The 24,849-nt window shown below is 36.3% G+C and overlaps 1 long non-coding RNA gene across 2 annotated transcripts; it reads right to left on the bottom strand.

Moving 5' to 3' along the window:
- Nucleotides 1–1,881: 1,881 nt before the first annotated feature.
- LOC139989866 (uncharacterized) lies at nucleotides 1,882–11,772 on the bottom strand. Of its 2 annotated transcripts, none has more exons than XR_011800420.1 (5): nucleotides 11,567–11,772; nucleotides 9,066–9,426; nucleotides 8,720–9,000; nucleotides 6,345–6,702; nucleotides 1,882–5,147 (listed from the first exon to the last, which is right to left on the bottom strand). It is a non-coding gene; the product is annotated as an uncharacterized lncRNA (long non-coding RNA). The 2 variants fall into 2 exon arrangements; XR_011800421.1 differs by having other exon boundaries at nucleotides 1,882–2,695.
- Between the last annotated feature and the right edge of the window lie 13,077 nt (nucleotides 11,773–24,849).

Below are 24,849 nucleotides of genomic sequence, written 5' to 3'. Positions count from 1 at the left end.
TCGAATAGTGATGTTAGTGATGTCTTTCGACTGGTAGAGTTTTACGAAAATTTGTCTGCATTAAAATTACAAAAATGAATGTCTGTAGTACTATAGTAAATGATAAGATGTATAATCTCTATGTTTCCTAACAGACAATGTAAATTTATAATCTGTCGATTATGTGAAAAGGTAGCACGTGCTGCATCTGATTATTAATTCATCGTTCAGTTATAGTCTACACTTTGAGCGAATTTAAATACTGTTAGGGTACTTATGAACAATATCAATATTCGATTTCATTTTCAATATTCGATGAACAATGTAAAATTTCAATCCTCAAGAGAATATTACTTAAAGCTATTGAAACCATATAACGTTCTTTATTAAAAAGAAATTAAAAGATTAAAAGACTGTAATATAAAGAATTAACGTGAACAAGGATACCTTTATTCATTTTTTGATATAAAAGAACGACGTGATTACATTATATTTAAACATTGTTCTTTCTACCTTAATTGTGCTTCATTTATTAAAATTTTTCCATTCCTTTCTCTACCGCATTGTTTAATATTTATTAATTTCAAATGAATGGAAATTATGCAGCAATTATTACAAACGCTTTCATACGATGCAATGATCTCATCTTGAATGGAATATTTATAACGGGATACGGCGCTTTATTTCCAGAAACATGGTAAATTGCTTTCGCCGCTGATAGTGTCTTCGTCGAACATGTCTATTAATTACGTTAATTATCTCGTTCTCAAATAAACCGTGGAACGAAATATAAAGAAATTGTCGGATTCATGATAAGAAATTTAAACTCTGGCAATGAGTTTACTGCAAAAATATACTGTTTATTACATAATTAACACAAATTTGTGAAAAACAATCTACAAGTAATCTATACAGAATTCGAGGACAAAACATCAAGCTGTAGAAAATGTTTATGAATATACGTTGCATAAAACTCTTTGAAATGTTATTAGCGTTCTACTAAGACACTGTCATCATATATATTTTTCTTCGCTAAATTCTTCGTCAATTTCTCAAATTATCCAACAATTATCATACATCACACATAAAATATTTACCGATGAAAGAACATCCCAGAGTTTGAGAACAACATATGACTGTCAAACATACGCACAAATCCCACTCGACGGCCGCGTTTGATCCTTTCTTTCGCTAAGAATCTCATCGGTCCAGCGAGTGACCAAACATCAAACAAGCTCTACAAACCGCGCGTATACCTCTAAAAAATCTGAGAAAACATTCGTCCGCCAAACAGACGAACGATGTTTAACAACCCTCTTCGGATTGTCTCGCCTGGCAGAGGAAAAGAGGCCGGTCGAGAAGCGACGAAAGGTCGATTCGAGGGGTGGTTTGCTCGGAAACGGGATACACTCGAGTATTTTTTCAACGGAGAGCCGCGAAAGAAGGACCTCCAACCTCGTAAAGAACGAGATTCCCTCGAAAGGAGTGGAACCGGTTCTGGAGGCACGTGGCAAAAGCCGAACCTCGACCGTAAGTCCCATCGAAGCAACGCAAACGAAAGTAGCTCGTAAGCTGACTCGAGTTCCCTCTGTTTGAGCTTATCACACGCGTACGTCCCCATTGTTTGCACGGTTAGCAGAAAAAAAAAAAAAAGAAATGAAAGAGAGGCCGCGAACAAGCAAATCGAGGGATGTTTTTTCTGACGACAGGTAGAGAGAGGGGAAGAGAGAAAAAAAGAGAGAGAGAGAGAGAGAATGAATTCTCTCGCGGTACGCTGCTTTCGGCGTCCTCGAAACACCGATCGAGATTGTTTCTTTCTTTGCGTCTTCAACTCGAGATATTTCGCCGAACGCCAGGACAAACAGTTTCGCGAGTCAGCGAGACGCTTTCCAAACGGAATAAAGGACCAACTCCCAGTAAACACTTGTCACTTGTCCTTTGTGGTCTTTCTTTTCCTTTTTACATGGACTGTTTTTCCTCTGTTCACTTGGTATGAAGAGGTTTCGGTAAAACCGTGCCCGATGAAGTGTTTCTGGAGGTGTGCAAATTGTTTGTAGCAAATGTAAAAGCAATGTTAAAATATATATGTAGTTTGTACGTAATAATTGATTACATAAGTGATGATTATTTTTGGATAGTTTATATCTTTTCTGCTATATGTAATTTTTATTTAGACGAATGGTGATCCGTTTTGAACTTCCGTGAGTTATTTTTCCTCTGTTTCGTCGATATGGAAGAGTTTCGATAAAATCGTGCTCGGTGGAGTGTTTTTGGCAAAAGTGCAAATTGTTTTTAGCAAATTGTATAAGAATGGATGATGTTTATTGAATTTGATGGATTTTGAATTTTTACAATGTATTTTTACTTGTTGGTAGGATATAAAAAAATAAATAAATGGTTATTATTTTCTGTGGCTTATATCATTCTACTTTATATACTCGATAGGAGATACGCGTTAAGATACACAATTTAATTTCCACTTTTTCCGTTGATCAGTGGTCGAAAAACAAAAAACACATGCTTTTCCATCAGTTGCTGTCAGTACGCTAAAAGAATAGGTCCCTTTGATTCATAGCGATCTGACAGGTGCATCTATCCGGAACTTTATTAAAAACACTGGGTCATCATCGCTATCATCGATTCGCGTACATCAGTCCCCGCAGGTCGATCGAACGCATCTAGTGTACCTTTCGAAATGAATTCGTCCTGGGACGACCTAAATGCGGCCAACAAAAAGATAGAAAAGATAGATAAACTACATATAAATAAAAAAGAGGAATTGGGAATTTAAAAAAAAAAAAAGAGGAAAAAGTGTTAAACAAACAGGTGATTCTTGCGAGTTCAGGACCGGTCGAATAGAAAGGAAAGGTAAAAAACAAAAAGCAGTGACCAACGATGTTTCGATTACCGTCCATCCTCTCCAGCACGAAAACGAACCATTCAGTGCAATAACGTCCGTGTAATGGTTGTTTCAGCTTTTGTCTCTCTTCTTTTGCGAAATAACTGCACGTTGTGAAATCGGTACACAGTCGATTTATCCCCGTGCATGTAGCACCCCATGACTCCAGCCATTTTTTCTTTTCTTCAAAGTTGAAACTTCATTATTCTTTTTTCTTCTACCGCTTCCTTTCTCCATTACCCTCCCAGACGTTCCTTCTTTTTTGACGATCCCTTTTTATTCCACTCACGATCGTCCTTTTACCCGGTTTTTCTGCTTCTCTGTTGTTCATTCGTTTCTTCTTCAGCTTCTTCTGCCTGCCCCTTTTATCTCTTTGTCTTTTCTTTTCTCTATCTCCATCCGCCGCTTTGACCCACTTGCTGCTCTTCTGCATTAAACTTTTCTTCTCCTGCTCGTTGAACTTTCTCACAATCGACCTCAGTGTTTGTCTTTCCGTTCGATCGACATTTCTTCGATCGCGTTCTCCGATTGTCACTTAGCTTCTTTTTGGTGGATCATATTGTTTTCTACGAATCTATATTCTATACCCTCGAGATTATAGGCATTTTTTCCTTTAATTGATAATCGAAGAGTTGCGACGATAAACGACGCAAGTGTCAAAGAAATAAAGAACCATCCTTTTAGAGGGATTAGTTTCACTAATCCAATGTATTTTTCGACATTTATTTTCCTTTAAATTTGTAAATGTGTCAGATGCTGAAAATTCACAGCGTGTGTGTGATATACGATGCAGATGCTCGAATTCACAGAAGTATAAGTTTTTGTTTCTACTTGATATTTTCAATTTTGCTACTTGAGTGTTTCAAACAGACGGAGGAAAATTTTAAGAAATATTTGAAATTGTAAAAACTTATTACATTCTTCAAAATAAAATATCGCGCTTCGTTTTACAACCAATTAAAGCGTCGGTTATAAATTCGAATTAATGGTTCGCCGTCGCTTAATCTGTCTTAAGCCTGGATTATTAAACCGTCGAGTAAAGAGTTCTTTTTATCAGGATAATTATCACAACGGCAATTTACTTTCAAAAATACCTCCACGAAAATTTCGTGAAATTTTTTGAGAGCGACACTTTTACAGAAATTTAGCAAAGCGCCACACGCTGGTGCATCTTTCTTCTTATTTCGCGTCTGGTTACCAACTTTCTCCTGTTTCAACGAGCAGACAGAAGAGTAACGCATTTCGCGTGATGAGAGTGCACTCGCGATAATTTATCCTATTGTAGGTGGAAAATTTAGAAAGGACTTAAGAGTCCGGGTCATTTGAGGCATTTTAGATAATGAGACGGTCTCTGCTAACTAGTTTCCAGGAAATAAAACGTTTCTAACTCTTTCTAAATGTGATCTAAAATTGTACCGATCTACTTAAACGATATTCTTGAGGACTGAACCTTTTCATAACGATATATTGTTTTCTAAAAAAAGTTTTTACAGAATTTTTCGAGCGTATACGCGAGGCTGTGTTAGGCTAGCGATGTTCCTAAACTCTTTCGACTGATCGCACCATCTTTCACAAACTTCCGAAAACATAATACCGATATGTAACACTAAAACTATCGGCTAAAGCATAAAATTCAAACCGAGGAGATCAAAATGAAAAATATCTAATGCGAGTGAACCTAATTCAAAGCCTTAGTCATCAATTGTTCAAAAAAAAAAAAAAAAAAACTATTTAATTTCCACGAAATGTGTCGTTAAAAATCCATAAAATTTCCATGAAAAATTATGAATTGATCATTTTGACCATACTGTTACATGTAGCGTTAAAAAAGACACATTTTTCGTGTTATTCTTCGCAGTTTATCAAAAAATTCAGAGATCTTCTGCAGGCTACGTTTCTCGACAAGCGATTTCATGTCTAAGGACATCCAAGACCTTGTGGCTACCACCACGTTTCATCGGGGCACTGACTCCATACGTCCATAACGACCCCATCGGATTTGGCCCCGTCGACGTCCACCTTAGCAATTCGTTTTCTCGAGTTCTTCTCCTCCTTCGCTCGGTTCTCGCTTTTTGGTCTGGAGCAGCGAACTTCGATGGCTTAACGACGACTCGACGGTGTGTTCAAGCGGAAAGTTCACAGAGACCTCTTAAGGGAATTTATGGATTCTTTTTTCTCGTCTGGCCGAAAGTTAATCCCGTTGAAATTGATCGCAATTGATCGTCCATGGGCTCCCGTGAATCCCGCGGCTCGTCGTCCGGGTACCATTCTAAATGATTCGATGAAATTTGGAAGAAATGAAGCTTCCTTCGTTTGAAATATACAATTTTCAAATGTACAGAAGTTTGGAGAAAATTTTACTGTTTCTGTAACTGGAACCCTTTCCCCAAATACGATATAGTTTTTCTATAAATAATATAAATAAATATCTTTGCATTTAGCTTCACTTTATCGATCATTACTTGAAGAAACTATGAAAATGTTACTCGATCACGATACCATATACGTACTTATCGTGACGATACAATATTCTTCGCCAGATGTGAAGACGACAACGAATATTCAATAAAATAGTAAGTCGTTAAAACGCAATATGTCCCCGTTAACAGCAACGTACATATTGAAGAATTAAAACAAAAGTATTTTTAATATTATGCATTGAGTATTATTAATGTTAGATTGGATATTACTAAGTTGTGTTAACCATTACATTTTTATATGACACACGAGTATGTGTCTATAAAGATCGTCTTTCATCTGTTGAAACAGTCATTTCTAAAAAATACTACGCGACATTTCAAAACACTACGATAGAAATGCTTTAGGTATCGTCTCTGGAAATAATTTCCACCTGCTAGTCCAGCAACCTAACTCAACAGAGATTACGCATTTCCTCGTTCTCGTTACGCGAAACATGTTCAAAGCGTTCATGACCAGTCTCATAGTCAAGCGTTTTTCCTACAGGAGGTACAACACTGACGAAGGTTTAAGCAGATCGTATCGGATAAAGCATCGAGATCGCGATCGCGATTCCGGAAGCATCGTCAGATATAAAGCAGTTCTCTCGGATACTCAGGATTAGTCGGTCCCGCGAAAAGATAAATGGGTTCGTTCCCTCAAAAGTAACACGTCGACCCCGTTTTATCAGGAATTCGTTCGTTCACGTGGCAGGTTGCATTAAACCCAGCCGTGGCGCGATAACGAACAGCCGGCACTGTTATTATTCTGTAATCGTACGGCTGTGACGTTTCGAACGGATTGATTCGCGGCCGTGTATAATTACGCGAGCCTTTATCGCGCGCGAGCAAACGAAGAAACGGAGAAACAACGAAGGGATCGGCAAAGTGGGGAGGGTTAATGGAAGCGGAAAGGAAAGGGTGTGTCTCGCAGGGAAAAAGAAGGACGCGGTAACGAAGAGCCAGGCAACCCGGCAATTCTGATCTCTTTTAAAACTTTGTTAACTCACCAAGACACGCTGTACATGCCGAGACATTTTTGTTATTCCCCTGATGGAAGTTTTTAAGGCGAACAAGCTTTCTGGGAAGGTAACTTGTACATATATTGCAGATCGTTTTGACATCTTGAAAGCTATGATGAAGATAAAGGGGTACGTTGCAACTTGTACCACTTAAAGTGGATTCATCGGTTAGAGGTAGTTTAAAACGATTTTTCTCGGAAAGAAGTTTTTGTAGTATATGAAAGAATCCATCGATGAATGCGTGCAAAAGTATAGTGTATAATTTAAGCAGGACGTGTAGTTGCATTTTTCATTGCCACTGTAATGGGACACGGCCGTCATGATGATGACAAGAGTCCAAGCCAAACTGAAAATATATGTAGAAGTTACAAGACATTCATAGCAAACGCATATATTTAATAGAAAATTAGTATACATCGCGAATGACCACCTTAAAGATACAATAAATGTTAAGGATGGTTCTATTGAAACTTGTCGATGTAATAAGTACTTGACTGTTTAAATACTTTCGTGATTTTTGCAAAATATATAAATATATAAATATATACTTGCATTATATACATTTTTATGTTTGTCCTAAATCTCATCAACATGGAGTTAACGAAATTTCAAAATGCTTAGTATAACACACATAATATATTCGTAAAAGGTTTCTACAAGTGTTCGAATACTTTCGCGAGCCGCCGTATATAACGAACAACCTATCCATCTTTTTCGGTACCGAACAACAAAACAAGACACAGATAGAACAGAAGAGAATATGAGGAATGCAGAGGAACGGAACGAAGGGGCACGCAACCCCGAAACATTAATCTCCTTAAAACTAAGCCAAGTATTACGCGATTAGTTGCTGCTTTAAATTCGTTCGGATGGAAGCGGCGGAAGCAGTGGATTTACGGACGGCAACCGGTTGTATCGCGGGTATTACGAAGTTATCGAATAAAATATGCATTCCGGTATCCATACTCTCTCTTGTACGAAAGTTACCTCCGAAAATTATTCGCGCGCTTGCGTTTCTGACCGTGGTTTGAACACCGCGGGCATAAATAAAGGAGAATTTGCCGAACGGCATATATCCTTGGAACGTTAATCTTCTTAAAACCATGCGGCAAGTATTATGTGATTAGTTGCCGCCTTAAATTCGTCCCAACGTAATCTTTGTATAAGAGGATTTCCGGTTTGCTCTCGCGGTGCCGCGTATTAATCAGTTATCGAACGAAACAGATTTTTCCTGCTCGATTGTGATATCTTTACCACATCTGCTTTTTTATCGAACGATTATATGGCTGACGAGTTTCTTGAATTTAAATATGAAGTTCATTCCTTCGAGGAGAGTGGTATAATTTTGATATTTCTACTTAGTAATTATCGTAAGATAATACAAAACATTATACCGCCATTGTAAGTATTCTAAATATAGATAATCTTGTGAAAGAGATAGCGCAACTTATATTCTTCAATTGTTAAAAATGCGAAACGCGAAACATCGGCTTAATTGTTTTTTGTATTATTGCACAATAAAGTTGAAACGTTCGTTGATTTTTCTACTCAAAAGAATTCATAGGCGAAATAATATTTTGAACAGAATGAAGAATTCAGAAGGTCCCTTATCACATCAATTTTCTAAAATTCCAAACTTCCTCGAGCATTTTTAACAATTTGGAATTGAAATCTCTTATCATATATTGGAATTTACAAGTTTTAAAGAAGCGAAACACTTATTGCGCGATGATTTTCTAAATACTATAATATCGATTAATTGTTATATCACATTTACTTTATATGATATAAGACGAATCAAATTTCTGAACTTTTGTTACATTTCCTTAATGAAGCAAGTTACTATCGAAATTAGGAACTATGTACACATTCCACTATACCTCGATATGTCAGTAAATGTGTCGCGTGTGTAAGTTTATTAATGTTTACCAAGGCGCAATTTCCTATTGGCCCAGGGCGTTTCATTAGCGTTAGATGTCTCAAGATAGTCGCGATGTCACATGAATTACCAAACTGTCTCTTGTACTGAGATGGGAATGATCACTTTTTGCTATTATCCTAATCGCTTCGCTAATATACCTTGCATTATTAAGATGAAATAGAGAATTGTTGTAGGTACTCGATCATTAAATACACGTAGCATTTTCGACGCGAGTATTGGAATTTATATTCGGTACTCGGTACGCAGAACCTATAGCAATTATCAATAATTTTCATAATTTCAGAATTTACTTTTCAACTGAAAACAATATTTATATTTTAAATAATATTCCAGGAATATCATAATATCCTCATAATTATCTAAAAACCTCCCTAATCCTAAGTACCAATTATCAACGCAATAATCAACCTCTAATACCCACCTCTTTGCAATTACGATATAAACTGGCAACTCGATGACTGCCTCCAATAATAATCAAAACAATTATATCGTTGTCGCTACCGCCGCTTTTAGAAGAACAAAAGCGCCGACAACGCGGTTCCCTCGTTTAAGCTTCGTTCATCCTGGTCTATAGCCCCACGGAGGAAGGAACAATTTAGGGGCGGAAATCATCGATTACTACGCAAGGATTAGTGGTTTGGTCCTCGGGCCAAATCTCCCCTACACGCCATCGGTATATCTTGCATGCCTCCCAATATGACCCTAAATTAGATAGATTCTGCAGGCTTAACGTTGCGAGAGAACTCGACTGATTTGTCTGCAAATACCTTTATCCCTCTCTGTTTCCCACTCTTCCTACATTGAGTCTCTCTCTCTCTCTCTCTGTCTTTGTCTTCCGTTTACGAGCAAAAGTTATATTACCCAGGCGTTTCCTAACGTCACCACGCCGACGAATCCGCGCTAATTTCGAGCGAGCGCCTGGGGATCCTTCGAGAAGCGCATTTCCGGAATTCGTGAACCCTTTGATGTCGAGTAAAGGTGGGCAAGGAGAGGGTTCGAAGAAGAGATTCTCCTGTCGAGATAGGTTTTTGCTCGTCTACTTGATGCGTCGGGTACTTTAATGGATGATTCATTCGTTCGCTCGTGGAATCGTTGTTTTATCGAGGGTGTTAATTTCATTTCGTCGAGCTGAAAGTTTATAACCACGTTAATATATTATGTAAAAGCTGTCTTCGTAGTAAATTGTAATAAATGAATTGAATTACTGTGATTAGGAATATTTCATATAACGAGATCGAATCTGTGTATACGAATGAAAAAGCATTTCACAGTTGATTTTAATTAACTAATTCTCCGTTCATTATCGTTCATTAATTCGTGCATTATCATCGTCTTCGATTATATTAACTTAAATATCTAACTCCATTAAATTACACAACGGATTCCCTAGACCACAAAACAACCCCAAACACTGCAACAACTTTAACAAACTTCGTTCGCCCTAACTATAAAGTTGAACTTGATTAATTAATGTTCTTCGTTTATTAACTTCTTCGTTATTCATCTCCTTATCCTTATTACCTTAAAAATTCAATTTCTGTAAATTATACAAACTCCCATCTCAAACTAAACAACAGCCACTACAAGCGCGACAACTTTAAAAAAGCATACAAGCTTCACCCTAACCATAAAGCGCAAACTTCCATGGAGTTGATCTTGCTTCGCGCAAAAACGCGCATCGTTAATTAACGTTCTTGCGTGTCGAAAGAACGAAGGCATCGGGTAATGAGTCGCAGCCGACAGAGTTCCGGTAATCCGTAATATTTACCACAGGGGTGGTTCGCTGAACTCCACGATCGCGTTGCTTTCCCGGCTTGGAAACGCCGACCACCGCTATCCAGAAGCAAAATCTGTTTGAAGGGGCTGTTTTGCAAATACTCCGTGGGAGGATAATACGTAGGGACATCAGCGGAATGATGAATGCGCGTAACAGCTGCTACAAGCTCATGTGGAACGAGGACGCGTGACATCCTGCTAAAAAGCTTCGACGCGTCGTCGAAAAAGCTACCCTCTTTTTCATACCATTCGAGGGTTAAACGAAGGCGACAAACGACCAAGTGATTAAGCCAGTTCTTCTCTGTTTTTTCTCTCTTCTCTCTTTTTTTTTTTTTTTTTTTTTTTAAGTCTACGCTAGAGGGGCTTTGATTTGACGATGCTTCGATGGGTAGACACGCGAGACGGGCGTGTCTCTCGGGGAAATGTGAAAAATCGATGGCCCCTTTTTAGGTTCGTGATTAAAAGAAGCAACCACTGCGTGACTGTCGAACGCGTTATCCGGTCCTCTTTGGCACGCGACACGCGACTATGCGAGATAGTAGTAGTAAGAGTAAGTGAAAGGGATGGTTGTTGCGGTAAGGTGAATCGGTAATTTTGATCGAAGATAGGGGAAAGATTCGATATTAAGTTTCCTGATGCACGGAAACTCGAAACTTGATTGTGTTTGAATGGAATTAGGATCGTTAGAAGTAGTAGTTTTGGTAGAGAAATCTGTATTTTGATGATTCGATGTGGTTAAGTGAAAATGGAGAAAGAGTTTATCGTAGTTAGAATGTTTTAATCTTTTGGTAATGTAACACGAGAGGTAACACGAGAGGGAATACGAGAGAGACTCCAGTAAATCGTTATATTACTATACATTTCATTGAAATATCTTCTTAAATATTGTTATGTGTAACACAGTAATTTTAACACAATATTAATAATTATTATTAATTATTATTACCTATAAACATCTTTGTGTGTGTCTGATACCAATGATGCAATAAAGTTTGAGAATAGAAAAATAATTATTATCTACATTTTTCAGTCTGAATTCTTTGCCATTTTATTATATTGTATTATATTTATTAGAGGGCAAAACGATCAAAATTTTAATAATCTTCAATTTAAATCAAATTTATATTACAAATCCTAATACTTGTGTAACAATTACGATGATATACTTCTACTTCCGTAACATACTTGCGGTCACTGATAGGTTATATTTAACAATAATACTCTTGGCATATAATGTTTCTTACTACGCACTAACCTATATTTTACATCATAATAACGAAACGATAAAACAATTAATTCTCACGAAAATCGAGGCACGGTTGAAATCGTCAATAGAATTCACAAGTTCCATTTCGAAATAAAATCAATAATATTTACATTCTGCGACACACTGTTTTCGTTCTCGAAAATTGTATAATACGTATAATTGATGCATGTAATCGAAATTCGTATATAATACGACATATAAGTAAAATACATGAACAACACTTACATAAAGAACACTGTCGTAGATAGAGGATCTTGATTGATTGCACAGTCTTGATCTTTACACTTTATTCGCACTAAATTATAAACGAATTGCGCATAAAAGAATTAATACGATACGGAACGACCACTCAAAGCGTTGTACGTTGCGAACTCTGCCGGTAGGAGCCGGTTTTCACATACACGAGTGATTTCGTATATCTTCGGCCACGTTCGACATTTTCCGAAGAAAACGGAAATGCGTGAATTTCGTACGTTGACACAGAATGAAATATTCAGTTTTAACAAGTGTGACTACGTAATGTGTAGTTTTATTAATTCATTTGTTTCAGAAGACGTCTCTTTACACGTAAGTAATTAATTTTTTATCATATATAAACTGTACTATGTAATATTCTGCGTTTATAAATCGTTAGCTATATTATGCATAACGTTTACTTATATAGCTCGATATATTAATTTATGTAATTATATATGGGAATGTATAAAGAAGTTTTAAGCGTAACTTTAATGAAAATTTAACCTCAATTACATTTTAGAGTATCTTTTATTTTTAATAAGACTTTGATATTTGATGCAGGTTATGAGCTTTAAATTGCATACATTCCTTAATAAGAGTATCAGTATGTCATAAAAATATCATTGTGGTATATATTCTATTTAAATTACATTAATTATTCAACTCAATTTCTCAATTCTTAAAAGTATTATTTTTAAAATTTCATTAATTCTGTAATGGGATATGACTGTTATACTTATATTGATATCATTTGAGACCAATCTGGAAATATATATAAAAATTGCTTGATATTTGTTACAAACATTAGCTAACCTAACCTAACCTGACATTCTCGGTCTGCGTTCCTATTGCAATATTCTTTCTTTTCGTCAAAATCGGGACGTCAGGCACGAATCTCTAGACATACCAAAGAATCTAAAAACTTATTTACTTGCTTTACTTTACTTTACTTTACTTTATTTTACTTTACTAAATTAAAGTAAAAACTTTATTACTTAAAGTAAAAGTACTTACTTTTGTCATAAAATTACTTATTCAGATTCTTACATATGAATACAATTATTATTAATGTATTTCTAAAGAGAATTGCATAATTTTTAATATTTAACTCTGAAAAATCTGGGTATAAAATTATATCATAGATTGCAGAATATTTAATTTTCTCAACGTCAAGGAAACAACACGGCATTATTGATATTTATGCAGTAGGGGAGGACTAGAAAATATTAACATAGTATTAAACCTACTATTTTTATGATTTCACGTAAATGTAACAGATAAGCGAATAAATTACGTTACATTCTAACAATATCTGCCGTAATGTATCAAATTTGTATAACTAACGATTTTACTACAACATTTTATATTTCAGAGGTGCGTGTAAACTGACTGTGGTTTCGCGTGTAACATTTTATGACTGACTGTAGTTTCGCGTGTAACTTATCCAAAGAGGGTTAGAACAACGCGACAGCGAGCAACGGTTAGGATATCAAAGCCCGGTTGCTGAGCTGGTCCACCGGGGAGCTCGGTAGTCCTGATACTCATGACTCAGCACACATCGCGGTCCTCTCGACTGTCGTATTTCTGTCCCAAGTTTACACACCGCGATCAAACACCGTGATTCTCCGATGGGGCCTTCTCCGACGTTCGCTGGATCCATTTCCAAGAATTGTTCGGCCACTGGCGAACGCGTAATCCGTCTCGCGACAGTTCTCTCAGCGTAGTTTCAGAAACTTGCTTGTTACCTCGAATTTCTCGCCAGCTTTGACTCCATTGAAAAATTGTATCGAGCTCTTTGCTCGATTGAATTTTTACCGTGACTGATGGTCGCTTTTTACTCCGATCTCGCGATGATTTATTGCATTTGTATATACATAGTATGGATAAAATAAACGATTGTAGCAGGCAAGTGGATGAAGTAGATTTGTTGTATTTTTGAATTTGATTTTATGTGAATTTATTGAGTAAAACTAAATACTTGATAAGCATGTTGATTTTTATGAGAATCGTTTTAGAAAAAAAGAGAGAGATTCGTTCATAAGAAACTTTTGTGCATGATAGTGCACAAGTGTAAAATTTAGTAACTATATCTATTGGACAATAGACATGTATATAAAAGGGATATGTATTGGGCAAACTTTCTTAACTTCTCGTCAATTTCATCATCTTCTTGAAGAAATAAATGAGTCATAACGATATTTCATTTATATACCAGTTTGCACATTATGTTTTATGGAAAGCACATAAATTAAGACAACCAATAGAAAAGAACGATTGTATATAACACAATGCCTCCTTAGGTAAATCCACGCGTTTCCTCAACAAATCTTATCAACATTTACGAGGTTCTTCGGGACAGAAAATACTTTGGCATTTCGCATTTGGCGCACTTTCGTGCGCCTGTACCTTCGTGGCCCATTGTGCCTTCAGTTTCCTTTGTGAATGGAGTACCTTACAAAGAAGTTTTCCCTCTTTCGCATTGTTGCTCGATGCGCGTGGAAAATGAAAGTTTAATGCTAGCCAGCGTTGTCCATGGGTCCGTTTGCACAAGCTGCACTCGTAATGGAACTTTTCGTTTGAAAATTCGCCATCATACAATGCTATACTATCTGCAAGGTATTCATTCTAGCTACATAATAGAAAATCATCGTTATCATCTTCGATTCTTTCGATGCTCAAATCCATTATCTTCTATCATGAAGAATAATGAACTATTGTGATTTCTGTGTTTCATTTTCTTTGTATTCTTAACATCTTTCGACAATGCTGTTCTCATCGAGTCTGTATGGCACAAAATGAAAATTATATATCATCGTATATTATTAAAATATGGATAGTTTGTAAATATTTGGTTTCAGTGTTCAGTATATCAAATGTTACTATTTTTTGTGTATTCTACACTATTCCTAGAGAAAGTATTTTAAAATTTGAAAGAAACAATACAGATGTAAAGAAGAAGTGAGAAGAACAGCAGGGTTAAGATTAGGTAAATACATTTCTAAGGATAACGAAACGTAGGAAAGTCTTGTAGCTTACGCTAGTGAGTTGTTATGTCATTGTAATATCACGTTTAAAACTAGGAACAGATGCTAATATTGACTAAGAGTGATTATCAGAAGAACAAATTGACTGAAAGTCTACTAAGAAGACAGAGTAAGTAATATTATTATTTGCTAAGTAAATTCTTCTCTAAAATTTTAATAGTTCAGAATATTTCCAAGGAGTAGAGAATCAAAGTCTTTTATAACCAAAACGTAGGGTATAAATTTTATTATTGGGCTGTGATCTTGTTCAATTTTTATACTCTACGTGTGAAGTCAACTTTATTGCCAGAAATAAAATCTGCTGTCTACGTCTCTCCATAGCACGCAGTAAACTCTGTTCTATACCTGTCATATTAAACTTGCTACGAAATTTGTGATGTGTACTATAAACATATAAAATTCGTGTAATGTTCCGTTATTAGCGTGTACCATAAATCTAGTCAACATTCGTAAACTTTTACCGTATTTCTTAACTGGTTATAATGAATCGTTCCTTGGTAGAATTTGTGGTACTCTAATAAAAAATTTTAATCTGGATTTATAGCCGATAGTTGTAAAACTCGATCTAGTTGAAGATTACTGAGCCATTTAAATCTCATTCGGATTATTGAGATTACTTAAATTGAAACAATTTTAAATCTCTTTACCAATATGCATCCTAATACTTATTAATAATTTATTTTCAAAGCGAGTAATAAATTATTAAATCAGATTCGTTCGAACCAAACGAAATTAATAAATTGATACAAAGATTACCAAAGATTATATAATCTGCACAAGATTTTAGCTTACTGTATTACTTGAAAATGAAATTATGAGAATACTTCTCATGTCCGAGTTAAGGATTAAGAAACATGGAGAAATATATCGCTTACGTTAAGAGACGTCCTGTTAGAAGTTCAACGATTCTCTTAATAAACCTAAAGCTTAACGAGGCCTGGCGTCATGGGCCCCATTATCGCACTTGTCGTCTCAATTGTACATCTTGCAAGACCTTCCAATTATATGGTAAGAACGTGGCTAATAGCTCGCAGAGACATGGCGCAACTTTCGTTGCTGATGTTAATTTAACCCGTGACACTAGCCATAAAAATACTTGCATCATTTGCACGATCAAATGAATTCTGATAAAGTTTTCCTGTTTGAAGAAAGAAATGGTGACGAGATCATTGGAATTTCCTTACAAGAACTACGATGTTAAAAGACAAAATTCAATAATGAGAATGAACTAAAAAAGATTGTAAATGAAATGTTTTACTGATGCAAAGCCAGTGCTTAATGAGTTAAAATACTTCCTTCCACTTAATTGCAATAAAAATGCAAGAAGCCAACTCCTTTAAGCCAACCACCCATATTTTCGCGTTTGTGACAAAGAAACAATAGGCGTTATCATTGACAGAGATCTGACATTCTTACTATCCAACATAAGGTTCACTGACTTTTAATAGTTCACGCATGGGTGAAAACAAAAGCAAGCGCTTGTCGCTTCGTTAACAGTCTCGCCATGAGCCACAGAGCATAGCTGTATCTATTAAAGCAAGTAAGAACGAAAGTAAAACCGAAGTTCTGTATAATTACGTGGAATTATGTTACGATTACGAGAAACCAGCAATTACAGCGCAATTATACAATAGACAGATAATTAACCGGACAAATGAGGGAAATTGATTGCGGTCGGTCCGATAAATTGCTATCTATATATCTGTTTCCATTGTTCGGGTAAACTGTTACCATACCTTGAGCACAAGAACTTTTGATTACATGTCTAGATGATCAAGAATTAGAGCAACAGTGTTCACGTAATTGGAATTGCAGATGCTTTATAAGTTAGTGTCGTGTGTGGTCGCTTGCTATCGATTAGCATCATACAGAATATTTTTTATTCATTTATTATTAGCGTGAGGTCCTGAAACTTCTATAAGGAAATGTTTCAAACAAAAAGCTTGTCGGTATGAAACGAATAATTTATTGATGTAAAAGAAATTTTCAAAAGTATCACTTCGTCAGAAAACAAAAGTGGTTTCATATTTTTTTTAATTTATTAAATGAAGAAACGATACTCGTGAAGTTTCTTTTACATGTTACGGAACTAAATGGAAATCAATGCTCGAAATGCTCTTATTCATGGGTTATATTTATCAATTAACATTCTCTCATATTTTCATGAATACAAAGAAATCGTGCACACTGAATAAGAAACGATAAATCAGCTGCGTGGAGCCCCTCTGTTCAAAAATCAAAAAGGTGGAATGCAAACAATGAACGGCGCGTATTTTGTTTTATTTTAAACGAAAATATAATATTTTATCAGGACGTGATACCAGTTTGTTTTTCATTTTATTTCCGCTTTACAATCGAAGCTAAATGTTTTTTTTTCGGGATGAAAAACAAATAGAGATTGTTGTAAAGGAATGAAATTAAACAAAATGCAAACTTCCTGTGTCGTATATGTTTCTGATATAGATTAATTATTAGAATAATTATTTCCCGTATTTTCATTTACACGAAGAAACTTCGAATATCGTGAAATAACAATTGGAATAGCAAACGAAACAACAAATACGGTAGAAAATTTAATCTGCACGAAAATAATCCCTCCTCCTATGTTCTCGTGTGAACATTTATTTCCCGACCAAATGGAAAACCATCTACGTTGGAAACTGTTGTCAAAAGTATCGAAAGTACGAAATGGAACAATGTGTGCACAGTGCAGTTTTTAAGCTACACAATTTTCGTTTATATACAATATTTTCATAATGGAACCAACGAAAGAAACGTGCAATTTCCATGCATATCGGGAGAAATGAAATTTCTGTTTTTTTAAAGATACGAAGAAATTCGGGCAGTTGTTAAAAATATTGTTGAAGATTCGTGTTTAAATAAAACACACTTCTGGTAAATGAAACTATTTCGTTCCTGTACAATATAATTAATAAATATCTTTAAATAAAATTCTGAGAAATGAGGCGCTGTCAGGATACTATTCTTATACGTAAACTGTCTAAAAACTTGGACCACTAAGCAAGCATTAAACATTCTACAGAATATGACGAAGAAATCATGAAAGGGTCAATGTTCTATAATCTTCCAGTATTAAAACATAATATAAAAACATAAATAATATAACGTAAGAAAAATGTAACACAAACTCGATGGAGATTCATCTTTCAATCCAAATAGCTGCGATTCACAATTTTTCTATCAAACGATCTTCATAATTCTCGACATGAGATGAATTTCACCGTTCAAAAATGTTCGTGCTAAATGATGAAGGATAATGAACGCGTCGGTATTTCGCTGTTTGCGTTCATTTCCGCATTCGATGGTTGCTTCACCTTTGTAGAAGAGAGCCATATCGTATGTGGGTCAGCCGATTAGCCTTTGATTTACGGAATCAGCATACAAACATCATAGGAAAGGTATTTGAGATTAAATGCCATAAGCATCGAAGCTTTAGTCTAGCCGATGATAGGATTGCTCGGTACGGATAAATTCGACGAACTGGAATTTCACAGGATTCCGGTTTGACGCACGCAGCTCACAAAATATTGTCGGCTAGTTCACTTTAAAACATTCATAAAAACTTTTATTCTATATGAATCAGATTTATCGGAACAACTTCGAAATTTCTATCGAAACAGATATCGAAACGAATAGAGAATAATAGGAATAACGTGTACGGCCTGTTTTGTATCCTATTTATTTTTTCGACAGTTCATTTCTTGTCGTTGACCTATATCTACATATTATCGTCGGTTACATTTACATATTATTTGACGTAAATATTTTGCCAAATTTGTATGCTTATTGCTATTATTAGCATATTTAAATATCGCCCTATATAAATATTTATTCAAATTTTGATATTTATCCCGGCTTATTTGGCGTTGACATTTTATGCAGGAATGTCATCGTTGATAATCGAAATTAGAATAGTGATCATTGCAATTTCGTGTAAAAACAAAGCAACCAATTTAAATATTTTAAACTAAATGTATTATATTATAAAACAGAAACAAGCAAGTTACCAGGAAAACGAAATATGCATAGATATAATATAAATATACTGAAACATTTTTGCGAGCCACTATATATAAAAGATTCGTTCTACGATATTTTAATGGAAGAAAATTTTTAACATGGATGAAATCTTTCTATACAAATTACTTCTGTAACAAGTCTCAGGAGAAATATCTTCATGAAGTGTCCTTCGATGGTCTTTGGTCCAAAAATGTGAGTATCTCACGGGTCGTGTGAATATAAAAATTTCGATGTTGCAAAAATTCGATTCGATCGGACTGTTTCTCAGACTCGAGAGATATGGAATCATCAGAAACTTTTATCGTTGGCATTTCCACGACATTGTGGCACTCGTAAAAAGGACACGCGCGTCTCGTCGCGTCAGGAGTTTTTTTTATTGTCTCGAGCTGTCCTAGCGAGCTGCAAATTGCGATTGCGTTGCAAAACCGTAAGTACCATTTTACGTTTGATGTTTTATTTGCTAGGTCAGTGTGTGGTTTTAAGGCAGCACATCATTATTTTCCACCTTTGCGACTTTTCTACTGACACAGTGACTGGTTCTTAGCTATTCGCTGTAATAACACCGTGTTTGATGTAAAATATTAAAACATCATATACTCGAAATAACTCGTAGATCATTTTACATATTGCTTTAACTTTTACAATCACTCTCTGTATTTCTCTATATTTCCTTTTAATAATTACAAACATGTACGAAATCGTACGAAATTAGAGGGCCGCTTTCTTTATCAATTTGATTTTTATAAACATATTTTCCACTAAACAAGAACAAAAAATGTTCACAACTATTTAAAGATACAAAGAAACTTGTTCTATACTTTTTCAACTCCTCCTTTCCTTTTGTTTCCTTGGTTAATGTAATATAAGCATTTATATCAACGTCTCTCTAATTGTTCTGAATAATATACATTCATAAATCATATTTAGCGATCTCCAGCTATCGATTGAGATCAAGATTAGAATAGGAAATGAATTATTACAAATTCAATCAGACGATTGTCAAATCGTGACCGTAATTTGTATATTATAAAAAAGGAGTTAAAATTTAAAACGCTAATAGCCGAATAATACCACACACGTTTCGGCGTACGATCACACCCGACTTCTTCATACGATATTACCTAGCATTGCAAAAAAAACTTAAGCATAACACGGCACTTTCATCGAACGGAAAGATCCAATTCCTGATCCGGCGAGATTCCATCAGCGGAGTTTCCCCTGGCCGGCGGCCGTTTAATCGAAAATTGTAAAAGCTAAATTAAAATCGAACGTAGGATCGGACGAGTTCCTCGCCGGTGGAAAATAGAATTCCCGAAAAAAATCGTGGAAAGTGGTGTGCGAAGTATCCGTTCGCGACCGCGTTCCCGGACGAAAAATTTCAATCAGGGCCGCTGGCGTGAATAAAGAGATAAAAAGTAGGAGGATATAGAAAATAAAAAAAAGTACAAGAACGGGAAAGGAGGGAAAAAAAAAAAAGGAAAGCGGCGAAACGAATCGACCAAAGTCCCCGTCGCACGTGTTAGCTGCGCGAATTTACATTTCCATTAAGATTCTCTCTCGACCATGCGAAACGACCGACGCTGAAACGGAAGGGCCAAAAACTCGAAAGAGAGAGCCGGTCGCGCGCCACCGAAGTCACCACGGCTTCGGTGTAATAAAGTGCCATGGAAATCCTTTGTGTTCCGCGGGACGCATTCGTTTAACTTTGATCCTGCTGGAACAGACTCGATATTTTCCTCCTCTTCGTTGTCGTGGTTCAACACCCTTTTCCATCCTCGTCCCTTCTTTTTCTTTTTTTTTTTTTTGTTCTCTCTCTCTCTCTCTCTCTCTCTCTCTTTCTCTTCTCGCTCGATAGAATCCAACCAAAACGAAGGGTGGTGACTCTCATAAAAAATACAATATTTTTCTTTCATTCGGCCGTTTCCTCTTCCTTTCTCCATTTGCCCGAATCTGTAAGTTTAATTCGACACGGGAGTCCAGAAGGGCCGAAGCCACGAGTCGCCTGATTGCTTTGCTCTTTGAGATTTTAATATGAATTACAAACCGCCGATTGTCTTCCTTTTTTATTCCTTCTCGTTCATTTATTGCTGGCTCGGCGCCTTCTTCTTTTATTTCCTTCTCTTGGGTCTTCAGGTGTTTTTCTTCGTTACCATCGATGACTTAGACAACTTGATCTAGATACAAGGTGAATCTAGCATGTCCGCTATTAAAACGTGAATCGTTGTCATCTCATTTACGGCTGTCAAATAATTTTTTTATTACAATCTGATGGAGAAATGTATCTGTAGAAAATTCAAGTTGAAGCCAGATTATTTAAAACGTATGATTCTAGTAGCGTAATTATTAGATTACAGATGTTTATACAAAATTTACAAATGTATGGAAACGTACGAAACGCGAATGATGTACAAGATATACAAAGTACCCACAAAAGTATGAATTTGAACAAGCATCAGTAGCCAAACAACTATACTTTGCATCACTCAGAGAAATCGTATATGTCGACAAGCATACTACATCATACTACATCATAGAAATTACATCGAATAGAAACAGAAAAATATCAAACTGAAAGTACCTCAGAGAACTATCATCCACCTGAAACTATTTTAAAACGCAACCAGTTCAAGCCATTCTGAAAGTCCATTCAATACCCGCAATTACCCTTCGAAATATCGCTGGGTCAGCATTCTCCACTGGATTACACGAGCAACGTAAAATACCACTTTCAATTGTTCCTGCAAACCAGCTAATTCCTCGTCATCAACAAAGCAAGAATTATGCGTTAGTATTATTGCAGTTGCAGTGGAACGTCGGTTCTTTACGATAAGTGACACTAGATAGCTCGAAAACAAAAGAGAACATAGCCAACCGAAGGAAGAAGAACCAGACGAAATCGCGAACGAGCTGAATGTACAGTCGGCGATAAAAATAAATGGACACGTTGGATAAATGAAAACAAATGGAAGTACTATCGATGAAGTTTCGTTAAATGCGGCTTGTTCACACAAAAATATAAATATTAATTTCAGTTATTGTCTAAGCAGTCTATAAACTCCGAAGATATGTAATAACTAAAATTTAAGTATATAACGCAAGTTCTGGTTGGATGAAACTTTATCGATATCCACTTCCAACTACCCGCCCACTTATTTTTGTCCCCGACTGTATATCATTTAGCTGGAAGCTTTCATTCGTCTCTAGTTTTTTAATCGTGAATTTGTACAGCATATTGCCATTCCGGAGCGAAGCATTCCCCGTTGTATTCCACTACTTTCCCCTCGTGATTGTCGTTTACTCATTCACCAACACGCACGTGTCGTCTTCTTTGTTGGTGAGCGACGCCACGACGCCAGTTAACCCTTTTGACTCTGCACGCCTCTTTGTACCAGACTGCCGCTTCTTTCTGACACGTTTGCTGGATTAATCGCGCCATTACGAGGACAGGAAATGGCTTACCGGTTAATTGAGCGGGTGGTGGGACGTTTGCTAAAGCTTCCGCAGCATGACTCAAGGCGACTCGCGTGTCTCATGCTCGTTTGTTTCGATCTGATCGAGTATGTTTCGAGTGATAGCTATTAGGATCGTGGATTTGAATTGAGAAGAGAATTTGAGTAAAATTTAAGAATTTAGGTTGTTATGGTATTTGAAAACGTTTGGGAAGCAAACTTTTTAGGGATGATTTAGAGAGTTGTAGGTCTTAAGATGTATAAATATTAGGTTGTCCAAAAAGTTTCTTTCGTTTTATGAGGAAACAATAGACGCACAACGTTTTTTGTTTTATATTATTTTGTCGAATTACGTACGATCCATTTTGTTCTATTTAGATAAACACCGCGACATTTCACAGACTTGGTTTCACGTTTGTACGAAGGTGCATTGTTGTAAAAAACACGTTTGCGAGAGAAAGACACTTTTCGGACAACGTAATATAAAGCATATAAAATGTAATTCATCCTACTTAGCTAACGTTCCAAAGAATTGAGTTAATTAGTTGGTAGAATAATCGCTAAGTGGAAGATTTATTAATTATATTCAAATAAATTAACATTCGTTCGAAGAATTCCTTTCGCGAATATAATATTCGATAAAGTTGAAGGCTTTTTTTCATACGATGCATCAATATTTAATATGCTCGCGTAAGACGATCGATTTAATTTCGTTTTTCCTGAAAGGATGGTAAACTCACGATCCTGGTAGAGACTGTCGATAAAACTTAATATTCAATTTCCTTCCTTTCGGCAAACGTGCTTGAAACGCTTCCTCACTTTTGCAACGCAATATCGGCAACTTGTCGCCGCACAGAAATCACTCGATGCAGTTTTCTGTATGTTTCATTCGGTACGAGAAATTTATCTCGATCCCATAGGAGCACCTGTTTCTTTTCTCCAGTTCCTTCGAGTGGCTTCCATCGCATTGCGGTATCGGGATAGAATATACGCGGTGATGTCGTTTGCCTTTCGATCTGGTACCAGTACTCGTTTTTTCGACCGTTTCTTCAACTTTCAACAGAAAGTTGCCGATACCAGTGACGCTGATTTCCCTTGTTCAGAACACGTATGTACACGATTCTCCTCATATATCAAATTACGTCACATGGTATAAAGTAATCTCCGCAACGTAAAAACGGTACAAGAAGAAAGAAAAATTTCCATAAAAGAAAATGTAGCACAAGAATAACGAATAGAAAACTACAGTAAGAGGAAGATAAGACAAGAATACGAAACAAAGAATTTCAGCAACAGGACATGTAACGTAAAGACGTAGAAGGAATTCTAGCAACAAAAAGGACGATGAATTCTACAAAAAAGGTCAAAAAATTCAAGCAGTAGGGAAGCAATGTGAAGGTATCAAAATGGAAATGTCAGTAATAGAAAACAATTGAGTTTTACAATGATTAAATTACAATGATTAATAAGAAAGAACAACTGATCGAGTTCTAACTAAAAATGAATTCCAATATACAACAGAGGAATAGAAAGATAATAATACCACGCTATCTACGTGTTCCATTTTCACTTTCTTCGCTTCATGAATATTCCGTAGAATAATCGTTTAACATTTGGACAGAGCGCGATGAAGATATAATCTCTACACGATTAGATGGCCTCGCGTGTTCCCAGTTATTAGATCGAAGTTCGGCAAGCCGCGTCCGGCTAATCGTAAGTAGATTCCGATAAATCTGTACGCGCTATACCCCCATCTGAATTTCCTTGCTTGATTTTCGCGAGGACGCGTCGGCGTGAAAACGATTTCCATCACGCACGCGTTCCACTCTTAATTTAAGCGTGAAACCACCGCCGCACCATCTGCTAACTTACGATCCTATTGCACGACACGATCGCGACGGGACGTTTTCATTTCGGGATTAGCCTGGGCTGTTTTGCAACCACACGTTGGAATTAGTTTCCATTGAGATTTCTTGCGGACATGGCGGGCTCCGGTTCCTAGATAACAATTCGATATTGCTACGGATAAAATTATTTACAACCCTGGTTATGTGGCTACATTGGTAAATATTTATGCACCATCACGCAGTGAGTAGTTTTCGTATCGATAAAATTAACTGAATTACAAGAGATGTAGTCATTGAGTCAGAGATGGAATTGATTTTTTAAAATTCAGTTTTAGGGACGAAATAAATAGCGTATTACGAAATGTATAGTTTTAGGTTTGCAGATATGTAGCATATTAGCTGTACTGATTTATTGCGTCGACTATATAATAAACTTACGACGCATATTTAATATCGCGCTTCAAATCTCGATATTGTACTAAATATTACTATTCCTCATTGCGATAAAATTTGTTTATTTGTATTATTCGTTCAATAAAATAGCACTCTGGTTCAACATTTCAAAGACATGAATCTTCCAAACATAGTAGATGTGTTCTCACTACACGATACTCTCGTATCCTGAAACATCCTTTAAAAATGAATTTTCTTCAAAGTCGATGATCCGGGAAATATTTAGACGCTAATAACCGTTGGATCAGTGAGCTGTGTCCATTTATTGCTATTCACGATCCCGTCGACACTATAGTCCGTCCATAAACGACAAGCCGATGTAATGGCTTATTTATCAGGGAAAACCGCATTGCAGCGACGTGGCAGGAGTTTCAATGGACTCTGGATCGCAAGTTTCGCCATCGTGAGTATCGAGCCACTTTCATTCGCGTTAATGC

Source organism: Bombus fervidus, chromosome 8, assembly GCF_041682495.2.
Source record: "Bombus fervidus isolate BK054 chromosome 8, iyBomFerv1, whole genome shotgun sequence".
NCBI classification, from domain to species: Eukaryota; Metazoa; Arthropoda; class Insecta; order Hymenoptera; family Apidae; genus Bombus; species Bombus fervidus.
Note: the sequence above shows the minus strand (reverse complement) of the source record. Positions and strands in the feature narration are given on the sequence as shown.